Raw genomic sequence first — 14,568 nt, forward strand, 5'->3', positions numbered from 1 at the left:
TGTGGGACCAGACACGTGTTGGATAAAGTTAAAAGAGTTGTGATACTCATAAAATCAGCAGCAAAGCTGTTAGAAGTATCATCAATGTGCATGTTAAAATCACCAACCATGAGAATGTTATCCAAGTTAATAATAGATGATAGAAAAGCACCAAATTCTGAAATAAAACAACTATTAAAGCCAGGTGGACGGTAAATTAACACACAATAAAAAGGATTTGAGCACCTTACTTTATTGACCTGGAGCTCAAAGGAGGTGTAAACTCCTGAGTTCACTTTGCAACAATGATATGAGTTTTTGTGAATCACTGCTAGCCCTCCTCCTCGTCCTGATAACAAAAATAACTTTTGATGTGGACATGTATTTATAGTGTGATGGCCTATGAACAAAACAAAGCAAGATTGCAGTTTATAAAACTGTCTGAAAATAAAGCTCTTTCATAAGCATAGAACTGAAAACTTGACGGAGATTAAAAAACAGATTTGGTGAGGATTTATACTTAAGAGCCAAATTTGGGCATCTCCGAATGCAGGTGCCTGATCAAAACAAAACAAATGACAGAGGCTCTTTAATTGTACTTTGTGACCCCAAAAACATATCCTGAGTAATGTTATTGTCTCTTTTACTGTCTGTGAAAACCAAGCATTCACGTGAATGTCTTTGTTTATGAAATACAAAAAGTGGGAGTAAATATTAAAGTGTTATGTTATGGTTGTATAAGGGATTTAGTGGGCCCCAGAAGATTTAATGGTTTCAAATTAGGCTACAGCATCCTGAAGTTTGTGAAAGGCTGAAAGGCTGATTATGTTTGGCCTGAATAATAACCTGGTTGTTGCGATTTTCCATTGGTAGTCAGATTTGGATGTGGTAGGCCACAGCTAGAATTAACCCTCTGACAAAGAGACAGCACCATCTGGGGCATACGTCACGTTTGTGGCCGAATTCCATGAGATCTCATGAGGACTGACAGCCACCAAAATGTCACTGACAAGCTGTATGTGGGTGGGAGTGTTTTCACAGGCGTAGGCAGATGGCCTCATAAGACTAAAAAAGGGATAACACTTTCACAGCCAGGCAAGAAACCCAGACACCTGATGAATAATGAAAGACTTAATACAGCAGTGAGCAAACTACACACATCCTGTACAAAGCAAAATCTTGTTGCACAAAAAAAAAGAAACATCTTGAATGACCTGGTTGACAGTTTTAAGGGTGATCCCCTGATGCCCCCCATTAGACAAACAAACGGAGTCACTTCCGTCTGGTTGGCTACACAACGGCAATTTGCTGATGTATGAAAAGAATAAAGAGCTGCCTATAATAAACACAATCTGTGGTTACTAATCAGCCTGTTAAGGCTGGTACCTGCAAGTTTCACAAAATACCACTGAGAGCTATTTTTTTGATGGGGACACAAGCTGCCACTTGAGTAAGTGGGTTCTGATGTGATTTATGTTAAATAAGATGGACCTTGTGTGCATAAAGACACACCCTGCTAAAGGAATTAACTCATTTGTATTAAATAGTCCTGGTGAGGGAAGAGAAAGTAAAAGCAACTAAAGGATTAAAAACCCAGGCTTATCGTGGCTTTACCTGAGACACACTTAAAGGTTAATCAAAACCTAATTATGTTACATTATACCACATAAAATCCTCCATCATTCTTAAGTAGAAAAGCATTTTAGAACAAAAGTAAATATATAAACTGTTTGACATGCTCCTTAATGTCATTGATTGTACAGCTTTGGTACATGAGTCTGCCACCTATCATTTAAAAAGTAGACTTAAATGAAATGAAACCACATTGAGTATTGAACATTTGTTGTGCTTCAAACCTATTCAGTGCTACTGTTATATTTCTGCTTAAAGTGTTAGCTCTGATTTTGGATAGTCAGTTATCTCAGTTGTTCACATTCACCTTGTCATAGTTCTGTACAGGTGTTGAGCTGGACAAACTGACTATTTCCTGTCCTACTGGGCTAATAATGGTCATTCAAAGGAAGAATATGTTAATTTATTTGTATTCACACACTATCTCATTCTTTGAACATCAGAATGTCGTTAGAATTTGCTCAGTTTAAGAGGATTTAAAATGTCAAGTTGCTCTCTTACATTAATGCAGGGACAGGCTGCAGAAGTTCTCTTGAGAACCCTCTTATTACTTTAACTTCTCTGACAGGAGTAAAAGGGACCTGCATTTTTTGTGCTTTCCATCTGCATATTGTTCTACATTCATGTGTTTTCATGGGCAGGAAAATGTTTTGAAACTTATTTTTTTAGTCAGGTCAAAGGGTCTCCATCACATTCAAACCTGGATTAATGTTGACATTTTGCCATTGCTTTTGTCAGAGTCACTCGTGTAATCCTTTATGAATCAGTTTAGTCATAAAGCATATTTCAGTATTTTTGAAAAATCCAGCATTATATTTTCTTATGCCTCTTAATTTTCATGTCTTGGTTCTCCATTAACACAGACTGCTATATTTTACTTCAAGTATGTTAAGTGAGAAGAGTGTGGGCTGGCAGGAGTCCATCTCTCAGTTCTCCAAATATCTGTACCCCACGACTTCTGGCACGACTCTTGAATCTCTACCTGTGACGTATTTCTTAGAGCTGAAACTGTGAATATGGTTTCTAAGTGGGAGGAAGTCTTATTTATTCCAGTATACTGTGATCTTCTTGTCAATTACACAAACACAACCTCCATATTTGAAGTTATTTTTGGTCTGATTATAATACACATATTTTTCCAGACATGTAATCCATATACATTTGTCAATATCTCAATACCCAGACTTTATTTTTACTTTTTTTGTGAACTTGAATTTTAGTTGTGTGGAAATACCCCTGGATAAAGAAACCTGGATAAAGAAAGACCTGACGTCAGCCCACCCTTTGCAGCTATAACAGCTTCAACTCTTCTGGGAAGGTTTTCCACAAGGTTTAGGAGTATGTTTATGGGAATTTTTCACCATTCTTCCAGAAGCGCATTTGTGAGGTCACACACTGACATTGGACGAGAAGGCCTGGCTCTCAGTCTCAGCTCTAATTCATCCCAAAATTTTTACGCGAACCATGGTAACTGAAGACATGTCAGTACATGACTTTTGTTGTTTTTGAAAAGAAAACAACTCACTGCTGTTCTTTGTTCTTTTAATGAAGAAATGTCGTCAAGTCCTGATAGAACTGGTGCTTTAGCAGCATCCACTCTAAGCTCTTCCGCCATAACTGCACCAGCCTCTTGTTACTGCTTGCTTACATCACAACTCCGCCGCACCTGAAGGTACTGCCCCTTGTCGCTGATTGGTCCTGTCACTTTCTAACCGGACCCAAATAGTTCAGAAGGGAGCTTTGCAAGATGGATTTGCTAGTGAGCAACAAGGAAAAGGGCATATCCATGTGCTTTGCAAGGTTACCATTCTCCTGCCAACCGCCAAACCCAGATTCGTCCATCAGATTGCCAGATGGATAAGCGTGATTTGTCACTCCAGAGAACGTGTCTCCTCTGCTCTAGAGTTCAGTGGCGGCGTGCTTTACACCACTGATTCCGACGCTTTGCATTGTACTTGGTGATGTATGGCTTGGATGCAGCTGCTCAGCCATGGAAACCCATGCCAAGAAGCTCTCTACGCACTGTTCTTGAGCTAATCTGAAGGCCACATGAAGTTTTGAGGTCTGTAATAATTGATTCTACAGAAAGTTGGCAACCTCTGCGCACTCTGCGCCTCAGCATCTGCTGACCCTGCTCCAACATTTTACGTAGCCTACCACTCCGAGGCTGAATTGCTGTCGTTCCCAATCGCTTCCACTTTGTTATAATACCACTGACAGTTGACTGTGGAATATTTAGGAGTGAGGAAATTTCACAACTGGACTTGTTGCACAGGTGGCATCCTATCACAGTACCACGCTGGAAAACTGAGCTCCTAAGAGCGACCCATTCTTTCACAAATGTTTGTAGAAACAGTCTGCATGCCTAGGTACTTGATTTTATACACCTGTGGCCATGGAAGTTCTTGGAACACCTGATTTCAATTATTTGGATGGGTGAGTGAATACTTTTGGCAATATAGTGTATATACCCCCTCTTCCTGGGTACTCTGTGGTTCTTCAATACTTAAATTAGAATATTTACAGCATTTTCTTATTTTCATATAGGGCTGGGTAATATGGCCTAAAACTAATATCTCAATATTTTTAGGCTACATCATGATACACGGTACATATTGTGATATTTTGAAGTCTCCTCTAAATTACTGAACAAACCTCTAATTAAGCCCTTTGATGCAAAAAATGACAGCAGTATGATGATTAAAGTTGACCTTTTATTGGATTTTTACAAATTTAAATGCCGAAAGGGTATCATGCCTTTTCAACATCTGTTACTGTGGCCACATCTTTAGGCGTGTGTTGTGTTACTGCCGCTGTAATCTCAGTATAGTTTTGCATCATATTTACAGATTACCGTGTTTTATTTGCCATATTTCTTCTTAAATCGGAACCACTGCCAGATGACAGATCCAGTGCTGTTTCTCTTCGGCATCAATCTGTCTGTCTCTTAACATTGCTAACTCGTCTTGGCTGTTTGTTAACACCTTCTGCTCCCTCATGCTTCTTCCTCCTCTGCTGATTCAAAAACATACATGCACAGAGGAGAGTTTGCTGTAGAGGTGAGGGAGTGTACCGTCTGCTGTGAGAGAGGCATTAGGAGACAGTGAGAGAAGTGAAACTCCTGAGAGAATTGCATGCTGACGGCCTAAAACTTCCAAGTAATTTATTCTTGATGGTCATGATATAGTCATTTTATTAATAAAAAAGTACAATACATTGAGTATACAATGCACAAGTTGCTTAACTGTACAGGGAATATTGAGTATTTTTTGGGGATATGACTCCTGGGGTCAGTGCCCTTCACAGGCTCAGCTGTTGCATTTTAATTTCTCCGCAAAGACTGTGTGGCATTACTTTCCAGTCTATAATGTGGTTAAGGACTGTTATCAAAATCCAGCACCAGCACGCTACTGGTACCTACACATCCGATACCTACCGGACTAAAATACAACACAGATTTCAATGCTTCATTTCAGTACCCCTCAAGCTGATGTGACACCTTGCCCCTCCAAATGAAAGGCACAAAAATAGGTTATGAAATTTGTGTCATTTATGTGCACTTGCCTTATTTCAGCAGAGGATAAACGTCTTTTAATTTTTTGTTATCACAAGCAATGTGTGTCTCTGACACAACGCCAGTGTCTAAATTTAGCTTGAGCCTCTTACATAAAAAGGTCATCACTATTTCCTTTTGATGCACTTTTGGCACAATTTCAAGACATTTCTCTGTAGTATTTACAAGACTGAGACAGCTTTGATTCACCCCTCGACTTTAAACATTGTTTTTCTTCTCTTAAAATTATAAATTTAGAAACCATTAGAAACCATTTACCTATGCACCAGCACTGTTTAAAAATGATCATTTTAACACCTCTAAATGTGCTCATGTTATTCATTGGGACAATCTTGGGACATGTTAGTGGTAGTGATAATGATGATCATATAAGGGAGCTGTCTCAGTCCAACTCCTTACACTGAGTATGCCTCATTCTTTGTTTATGTCTCCGTAGGGACAAAAACTGCCAAGCTGATTCACATCACTTGAACACTTTTACTTTCAGGCTTAAAAAATGGAAAACACTTAATTGCATCATTAATTCTCCCCATGTTTTTGAGTCATCAGTGGTTTATATAGTTATCAGTCTGAGTTCTGTGATATATAGGGATGTCTGCGTCACAGACTGAATGAGGGAGGGTAAGCTGTAGGGATCTGGAGTTTGAGGTACAGTTTTAAATGAATTCTCTCTTAGCAGTTTAACATGGATGACTCATCACAGACATCATGTTCTAGAGTAAAGATACCACATATGAATTTCCCTTGTGCCCTTGTTGAATTGTATATTTTTGTTTCAGTCAATCTGGTGGTATCCCAAATGGTTGCTCACCAGTGGAAACCATTTTTGTACACCAGCATTCTATATATTTATATTCCATCCATTTTCTTCACTGTTTATCCCGGTTGGGGTCATGAGGGGCTGGAGCCTATCCCGGGTGAGGGGCAGGGTACACCCTGTGCCAGTCATTTGTAAGGCTGACATACAACCAGGCATGCTCACACTCACACCTCTGGCCCATTTAGAGTCACCTTACAATCATGTTTTTGGTCTATTGGAGGAAGCCGGAGTACCAGGAGAAATCCCATACATGCACAGAGAGAATATGCAAACTCCACAATCGTTTCATGCCATAGGGTCAATATAGATGCACATATTCAAGCTGCTTCATTGTATTTTCTGCTCACCAATATGTTCTTCTCTGCTTTCTTGTTTAATACCTACAATTTCACTTGACATTGATGTAAATGCACTCACTGTGATCATAGCGTCAGACTCTTTTGTTTCATCTGCCATTTCCACTTTGTCATTTTTACATCTTATCTTGCCTCCGAGACCCATCTTCTCCAGTCTGACAGTGAAAGTGTGATCAGACAATTCAGGAAGTTTTCAGGGACAACCTGTCCTCAAATTTGAAAAAACTTTCAATGCATGTTTTTTAGCTGAGGAGAGCCAGAACCTTCTTGTAAACTTCTGCATGTGCAGTGTGGTGAGTATTGCAACACAGTGTGTTTACCAGCTGCACCAAGAAGGACCAGAACATTTGGCAAAGGATTCTCAAGGCAGTGCAGAATTTTACTGGGTTGCAGCTGCCATAAATTGAGGACCTCTATTAGTCCTGCTCTCAGAGCAGAGCCTTAACCATTATCTGTGACCCCACTCACCCTAGCTGTTTTCAACTATTCCCTCTGGCAGCAGATACAGGATGATACACGCACAATCCACTGAAGAGCTTTTTCTTCTCCAAGCTGTTAAACACCCAAACAAGACCTGACCCTGACACACAGTCATCCAATTCACACTCTAACTCCACTCAGTATGCTCATGTGCCATTTGAATATTATTGTAAATGTTTACAAGAAGTATCACACTACACTATAGTGCTCATTTGCACCTCACATTTGAGTTTGTGGCTTAGTTGGTCTTGTTTTGTATTGAATGATTACATTATATTGGGCTTCATGGAGGTCGAATGGTTTGCGCTCATGCCACAGCATAAGTTTCCTGGTTTGACTTCACATTCAGACAGGGCCTTTCTGTGAGGAGTAAGCTTGTTCTCTTCAGGTACTCAGGACTGGAAACTCTAAATTGCCCGTAGGTGTGAATGTCAGTGTGAGTGTCTCTGTATGACAGCCCTGTGACCAGTTGGAGTTGTATCCTGCCTTTAGTCCAAGGATAGCCCTGCTAATTACAACAAACAGGACAAGCATTGGAGATGAGGGATGGTTGGATTACATCATATGATTTATTTTTGAATTAATTCTATTGTACACTTGCGACTAGACAGCCTGGATGCAGCTTGTTCATTTTTTTACAGCCATGCTCACAACCATATATCTCATAATGGAAATACATGCTAAAAATTTCAAAATGAAATTGCATTAAACTTCTGTTGAGGGCTGTGGTAAGGGTTAAAGTAAGGGTTAAGATACTAAAAGTTAAAAGTCAATAACCTGACCCGCAAAACCCAATTACAAAATTTTTAATAAAGCCAAGTGAACAGTCTGCTTACAGGAAAGAAACACTTCCACCATGAAAACATTCTAATACCAATAATTCTAATGCTTACACAGCTGCACTTGTTGCGTAAGCTACGTAGTGAATGGAGCTACGTATGCTAACGGAGCTAACACAGCTAAAGCTATGTTCACAAAGAGGCTATGTATGAGACATGTCTATGTTACCTGTATAGCAAGTAAGCTTTTGTTACATTTGCTAAAGCTCACGTTGGTAAAGCTAACTTAGCTATAGATAATGTAGCTGCACAGTAAACGTACCTAAAGCTTAGCTCACAAGCTGCTTTGTAAACTACAGTGGTACACTCTCTGCGTAGCTATGTTAGCTTTAGCCACATTTTCTAAAACTCTCATTTCTAAAGCTTATTTAGCTACAATACAAAGCTCATTTGTTAGTTAAAGGGGACATATTTTACACTTTTAAGACAAGTTTATATTGTCCTCAGAGGTCTCCAAAACATGCCTGTGACGTTTGTTGTGGTGAACGAGCTGTTTCAGCGGCTGTTGATTTAAATGTTACTGATCTGTCGGGTTCTGCCCTGACCACACCCCTCTCAGGAAATGGATGTGGCACTCCTGATGTTACAATGCGACAGACGCTTTTGTCCAAAGTTAAGGACATGGCTGGGATTTGAACGATCAATCTCCTAGACCAAAGTCAGCAGGGTAACCCATTGAGCTTTCCAGCATCTCAGCTGCCAGCTGAGAGGAGGATCAGGAGAGGAGGGCGGATACTTTCTTTCAAGTGGGGAGGGGCAACCCACATGACATCATGAGGGGAAAATCTGTGAACAGCTTGTTTCAGCACACATTTTCTGAAAGGTGGAGAAATAGAGGGGGGAAAGGAATGGATTTTTCTAGTATATAAGGGGATTGTGGACAGGCCAGGGGCACATATTTTTGTTAGAAAAGCCTGAAAAAGTGATTTTTACATAATTTGTCCCCTTTAAAGCTGATAATGCTGAAGCATGCCATTGTTTGTGTAACTACATCTTAAATAAATCTTTGCATAATTTAATCCTGGATTAGACCTCTGACTTTTTTACTGTTGTTTCTGAGAGGTATTTTGGTCCGTAATGTTTGCATTAAAGTTATTTCATTAATGTAAATGCCAGACTTTGTTTATGAATAACGCTAAATATAAAAAGAAATCTAAAACTGGAAATATTTTGTACTTGCAAATTACAGAACTTACTTTCTGAGATATACGGGTCTCAGATGAATGGTCTGTGAGAGTGGCCATCAGGAATGGATGGTCTGCAGCCAGACCCCTCTTGCTTGGCATTGATTTGCTGTTGCACACATTCATAAAATGGACATAAAATTTTGTATTTATACTAAAATGAACACTTTGAAAAGCAGTGGTAAGCTTGCTGTGCTCTTTAAAATTTTCATTAGTCCAAGTTTGCCAAAAAATAAATGGTACCACTAAATGGTTGTATCCCTGCGATAAATGACAATGTCATCCTAGAAAGCCACCAAACCCTATTTTACCTGGAGATCCATATATATCTTTAAATATTTCACTTTTTGGAGACTTTTCCTTGCTTTTGTCTAATAGGAATAAATGAAGGGAACACACTAGTCTTTGTGGTTAGCATACTTACCATTGTCAGCCCTCTTCCTTTTATTTTGCTTTTGTTCAGCCTGACATAGAGCACAAGGCAACCAGCACCAGTCAGGACCAGCTTGCTCTCCCTACCATCTGCCGCTTTGTTCCATATGTGGAGACGTGTTTTTCTACGCGAGTATGGATCACACTTCAGACCCTGTTCCATCTGCGAACTTAGACAATGATAAACAACCACCATTTTGATTTGTTTTTCAAGATTTCCTTTTGACTTTTTATTTCATGTAATTACAGCCTTGGTTTCACACTAAAACAGCAATCATCGTTATTTAAGAAGAAGGTTAATAATGTGTGTGGTTTGATGTTTTAATTATTGTTATTGAAAACTCAAAGGAGTCTGCAAACTCCTAATCATTCAAAATTCTCACTAGCTTTTTAAAGTTGCAGCAGGATGGTAGGTCACATTGAAAGTTCAATGCCAATGAGACAAAATTTTACATTTTTTGATTATTATGAAGTGATTGTTGCTCACAGCTGACTGTTTCCCATTAATCAGTCTTTCCTTGACATTTAGTTGATGCAAAATCTAATTTTCCACTGCAGACGGTGGCGTGTAGTGTCACAGTAGCTTCTATCACATGTGAATTGAGGTCAGTGTTGTGTGAGAGATATGTTAATTCATGACAGTGAGTCAGACTAGAAATACGTATGACTGTTTAAAGGCAAGATGCGCTTTGTTTTTTGGGTCATGCTTTCTACTGGACTGCATACAGGCTTTGTTGTGAGCAATATATCCTGATGTTATTTTCCAGCTGACAGAAGGGGTTTTCTGTGCAGACAAGTTCTTTTTAGGTTTCTTTCGGGTGCTCCTCTTTACTCACAGGTATCCAGAATTTGGAAGCTCCAGAGGTGTGACTGTAGATTTTATTATTTTGATGTAAGCTTGATCTATGTTAAGGCTGGAACAGAATACACAAATTTAGCCAGCAATTGACCCGATTGCATTGTTGATGTCCATCATCAAACATCTGAACAGTCTTGTAGTGTGACATGATCAAAAGTGTGCCTAGGATGCCCCAGCTAGTAAAGAAACAGAGCATAGTTGATCCTCCATTACCTGTTTGTATCCCCCGATACGTGTTCATCCCAACTGCTCATTACTGGCAGACTAAAGAAGTATGAGAGATGAATAATTCAAAGAAGGACATAGGTGACTTGCAGATACCTTATCAAAAGTATCAAAACAGTAGTGGTGTTAAGTTTTTGTATATCAGGATCTCAAAGCAGAGGACAGACTCGAATAGGAAAAGTTTAAAGTTTAATTTCCAAAAGACAAGAAAAATGCAGGCAGTGGAGCAGGCTGGCTTGTAGGAGCTTGTTGACAAAAAACACTAGCGAGACATCATAAGAGCAAGGCAATCGGAGGCCTAAAACAAACAGAAATATGAATAAGTATAAAAAAATTACACCTGGTAAATCACTCACAAAAGTAAAGTGAGCACTACTGAACAGAATGGAATTATATGGCAGAGAAGTGGAGTGAAGACCAGGCTTTTATATGTGAGGAGATGAGCTGAATGAAGACAGGTGTTCTTTGTCTGATGCAGCAGGAGAAGCCAGCCACGCCCCCCCACCCCAACCCTCGCCACACACATGCTCTGCTGGAAAGAAAGAAGAGAACAGAAAAGTGACTAAAAAACAAAAGTACAACCATCACAGGTGGCTTCTTAGTTTATGACTCTGCAGATCCTTTCCTATTAGTCTGAAGGCACTGCAGTCATTACAGTTGGGAAGCTAGCAGAAAAATGGGATGTTTGAAAAGCAAACTGCCACAATAAACTTCCCAGTTTAAACATTGAAATAATGGAGGTTGATACTTTATCTTCTTGAATTCTTGAATTTCATGATTCAAACTAGTCTGCAGCGTAATCAAGTTCTGGAAAAGCTGTCATACAACACACTCAAGAAACAAACCCTGCCGGCAATGTCCGGTGGTTGGGACCACTTTAAATATCACTGTAGAGGAACAGTAGGAAAATTTCCATGTCAAAGACATCCTTGCTGCCAGCACAGTGAAAGACCGACTACTTTTGACACAGCTTGCTCTTTACAGCATGTTAACAGAGCAGTTTTATGTTTTCATGTGAACAAAGATGTTTTGTGAACGTAGTGTGTGAGGCTGGGATTATTTTTGTAAACACTAGAAGAAACCACAATTTTCAGAAATACCCACCTTCACATGGACCAGGTCTAACACTCTTTGACCCATCATAGAGACAGCAGATGATGTCTTGATGGCCGCACATGATGGTTGATCAACATCACACTTGTAGTGTTGCCAGTCTGAGAGCCAGGACAAGATTTTTGTTTTGTAGTCTGGCATGGTGCCCTCATATAGAAATTTGAAAAGAAAAAAAAAAAAAAAAAACGTTAGTTGGATCTGGCCATTCCAGTGGTGATCTGTCCTGTGTAGTTCATTTTTGAAGAAAAGGAAAATAGGGAAACATGGTATCAGATAATGCATGCATTTTTCTCAGAGTACAGTTTTCAGACTTTGTTGCAGCAGGTCTTGTTGATGTGCATCACTCTCTGCTGTAAAATGTTTTTTTTAATTTACCACAATTTATCATTTGGAGTTAATCTTCTATTTTCTCTTTTTCACAATTTGAAATTCGACAACTTGCATTAAACTGTTTTGTTTATTTTTTATTCATTTTGGATTTTTGTACCTTCTTAAACTAAAGGTAGCTCATGTCCTGTTGGGTACAGTCCTGCTTTTATTTTGAAAAAAAATATGGGCCTTCAGGTGGATCGTAGTTTATGACATGAATTAACCACTGTATAAAAAAAAGATAAAATGTTTGCTATTACATGTTGCAGATGACTATTGATTTCCACTGAGCTGTCTGCAAGTTTTTGGCTGACTGCTGAGGTCAGCCTTACATGTGGGTATGTATGTGTCTGACTGGCTGAATGAGTGACACTGTACTTTCAGAGCCTTACCATACAGAGTTGCACCATTTTTGGGGTTTCATTGTACAGAAAGGAATCAGTAATGGCTGTGAATGCTTGTATACAATGGCTGCTAGTGGAGTGATTAGCTCGGAATTAGCCACAGCTGCACTTTGGTCAGAACTGAACAATACTGATTTTTAAAACAAATGCTGAGGGCAACACTGATAGCTTTCCGTGACAGGAAATATTTGTTACCCCTTCTGCTGACCTGCTTCGGCGTGAGTGTGTGATAGTTACGGTGGAAAGGGTTAGTTGTTTCGAGTGGTTGCCCACAAGGCCTGCTAGTGGAGTGATTGGTTCGGAATTAGCCACAGCGGCAGTATTGTCTGAATTGGACAACGTCTCTTTATTAAAAACAAGGGCAGAGAGCACCACTGAAAGCTTTCTCTAACAGAAAGATGTTTTCATTCTTCTCTCACCCTGTGTTGGTTTGGGTGCCGCGGTAGCTGTTAGCTCAGATGTAGCTGTAGGAAAGTGGCAGCTTAATCAGAACTGGCCTTCATTTCTTTTTCAAACAAGCACAAAGAGTCACTGAGAAAGCTTGACTTGTTCAGTATCTACCTAAAATTAAGTGACATAAAAGAGCTGTCAGGGAGATTGGAAAGCCACAAAATCATTTTTTCACTGACCTGACCTGAGGGAACACAATGACACTTGGCGTTAATCTGTACAAGAGAGTTTTATGAAGCAGCCTCTCCTTTGCAACATGATTTAGACTTGCACTTATTTTCTGAAGCATCTGAAACATATAACGATACAAAGAAAGGAAAAAAGAAACAACTCTGCATATGTCACAGACAGTATAATCAAAGGGAGACATCATCTCACAAAGGTCAGAGTGTTTTATCAGACTGTGTGTAACTGATGGCGTCAGTCATTGAACCTCTGAGCCAAAGCCAGGTCATAAATGACAGGTGGATGGATTAGTGCCTGACAAAGGTCCATACCCATCAGCCACTAGGAGGAGGGAAAACCAAGGTTCTAAACAGAGTAACTGTACTTTTGATTGATTACAGTACTTGTGTACTTTTCCACCTCTGTTCACTATACAATATCACATAGCAAGAGAATGATTCCACATCAAATCCCAAGACAGCTGCTGTACACAGTTAGAACTGGAGTGTTGATATCTCGGGTTGAACAGTCGATTTGAACTCCCAAAGCGATCATTAGAGTTATTTGACAGTGTTGACCCACAAGTGTTCATTCATGATGTGAAAGATAACTGACGTAACTACAATTTCAAATCTGGGGTGTTTTGTTGGCAGAGTTCCCCACCATGCCCTTGGGCAGTGTGTTATGATGTGTTTTAGATATGTTTAGTTGTGTTTGAATGTTACCTGTTGTGCAGTGATCCCAGTTGGGGTTGTGTTGCTCTTGTTTCTAGTGGACTGTTGTTGATTTTGATGTGAGAAACATTTGCTCCATGAGTGAAGTAATCCACTGAGTTTAAGTTTGACTTAATGTTTTCCCTTAAGGACCCATAGAGCATATTCTTCATCAGTATGCATCAGTGTTAATTTTGTCGACTAAAACTATGACTAAAAATGTTGGGACAGCCTTTTTTTCCATGAGGAAAACTAGACTAAGACTAACAAAAATAGATCTGTGATGACTCAAACTGACTAAAAGTAGGCTTAGTTTTTGTCAAGATGGCTAAAACTAGACTAAAATGTAACTTAGTTTTTGTCTGAAATTAAAAATCCACGATATTTCTCCACTGTGAGTAAATCTGTCAAAAAACAATGCATCTGTATCTCTTTTGCTTCTTAGCAGAAAGCAAGGACCCCAGGTTTGGCAGGGTGCATAGAACACACTACCATGACTTGGTACCAGATTTAGGCAAGAGAATAAATGCTTGGACTCAAAGTTCAGATTAAAATGTGAGGACTTTTTATGGACTAAAACTAGACAAAAATGTTTTAGGAGTTTTTGTCGACTAAAATTGAAAAAAGGTAGAGATGACTAAAATGTGACTAAAACTAAAAGACATGTAATCAAAAGACTAAGACTGAGACTGAAAATAAAAATACCTGTCAAAATGAACACTGGTATGCATTGCCTTGCTATGAGGTTGACTCTCTGCCAGTACTTGTCAGAGGAGACCCATGTTGCCGCAGATTTTGTAGAGTTACTGCAGCTCTGACATGTTGTAAAATAATTAACACTTTTAAAAGTGTAGTTTTTCTGTGTGGCCTAGACCAATATACACATTTTTAAGATTTTAAATTTAACTCTGTATGAGTTTAATTCACACTTTCTATTTTGTTGTGTATTATACTTTATTATAAAGGTCTGACTT

Source organism: Cheilinus undulatus, linkage group 13 (genome assembly GCF_018320785.1).
Source record: "Cheilinus undulatus linkage group 13, ASM1832078v1, whole genome shotgun sequence".
Taxonomy (NCBI): domain Eukaryota; kingdom Metazoa; phylum Chordata; class Actinopteri; order Labriformes; family Labridae; genus Cheilinus; species Cheilinus undulatus.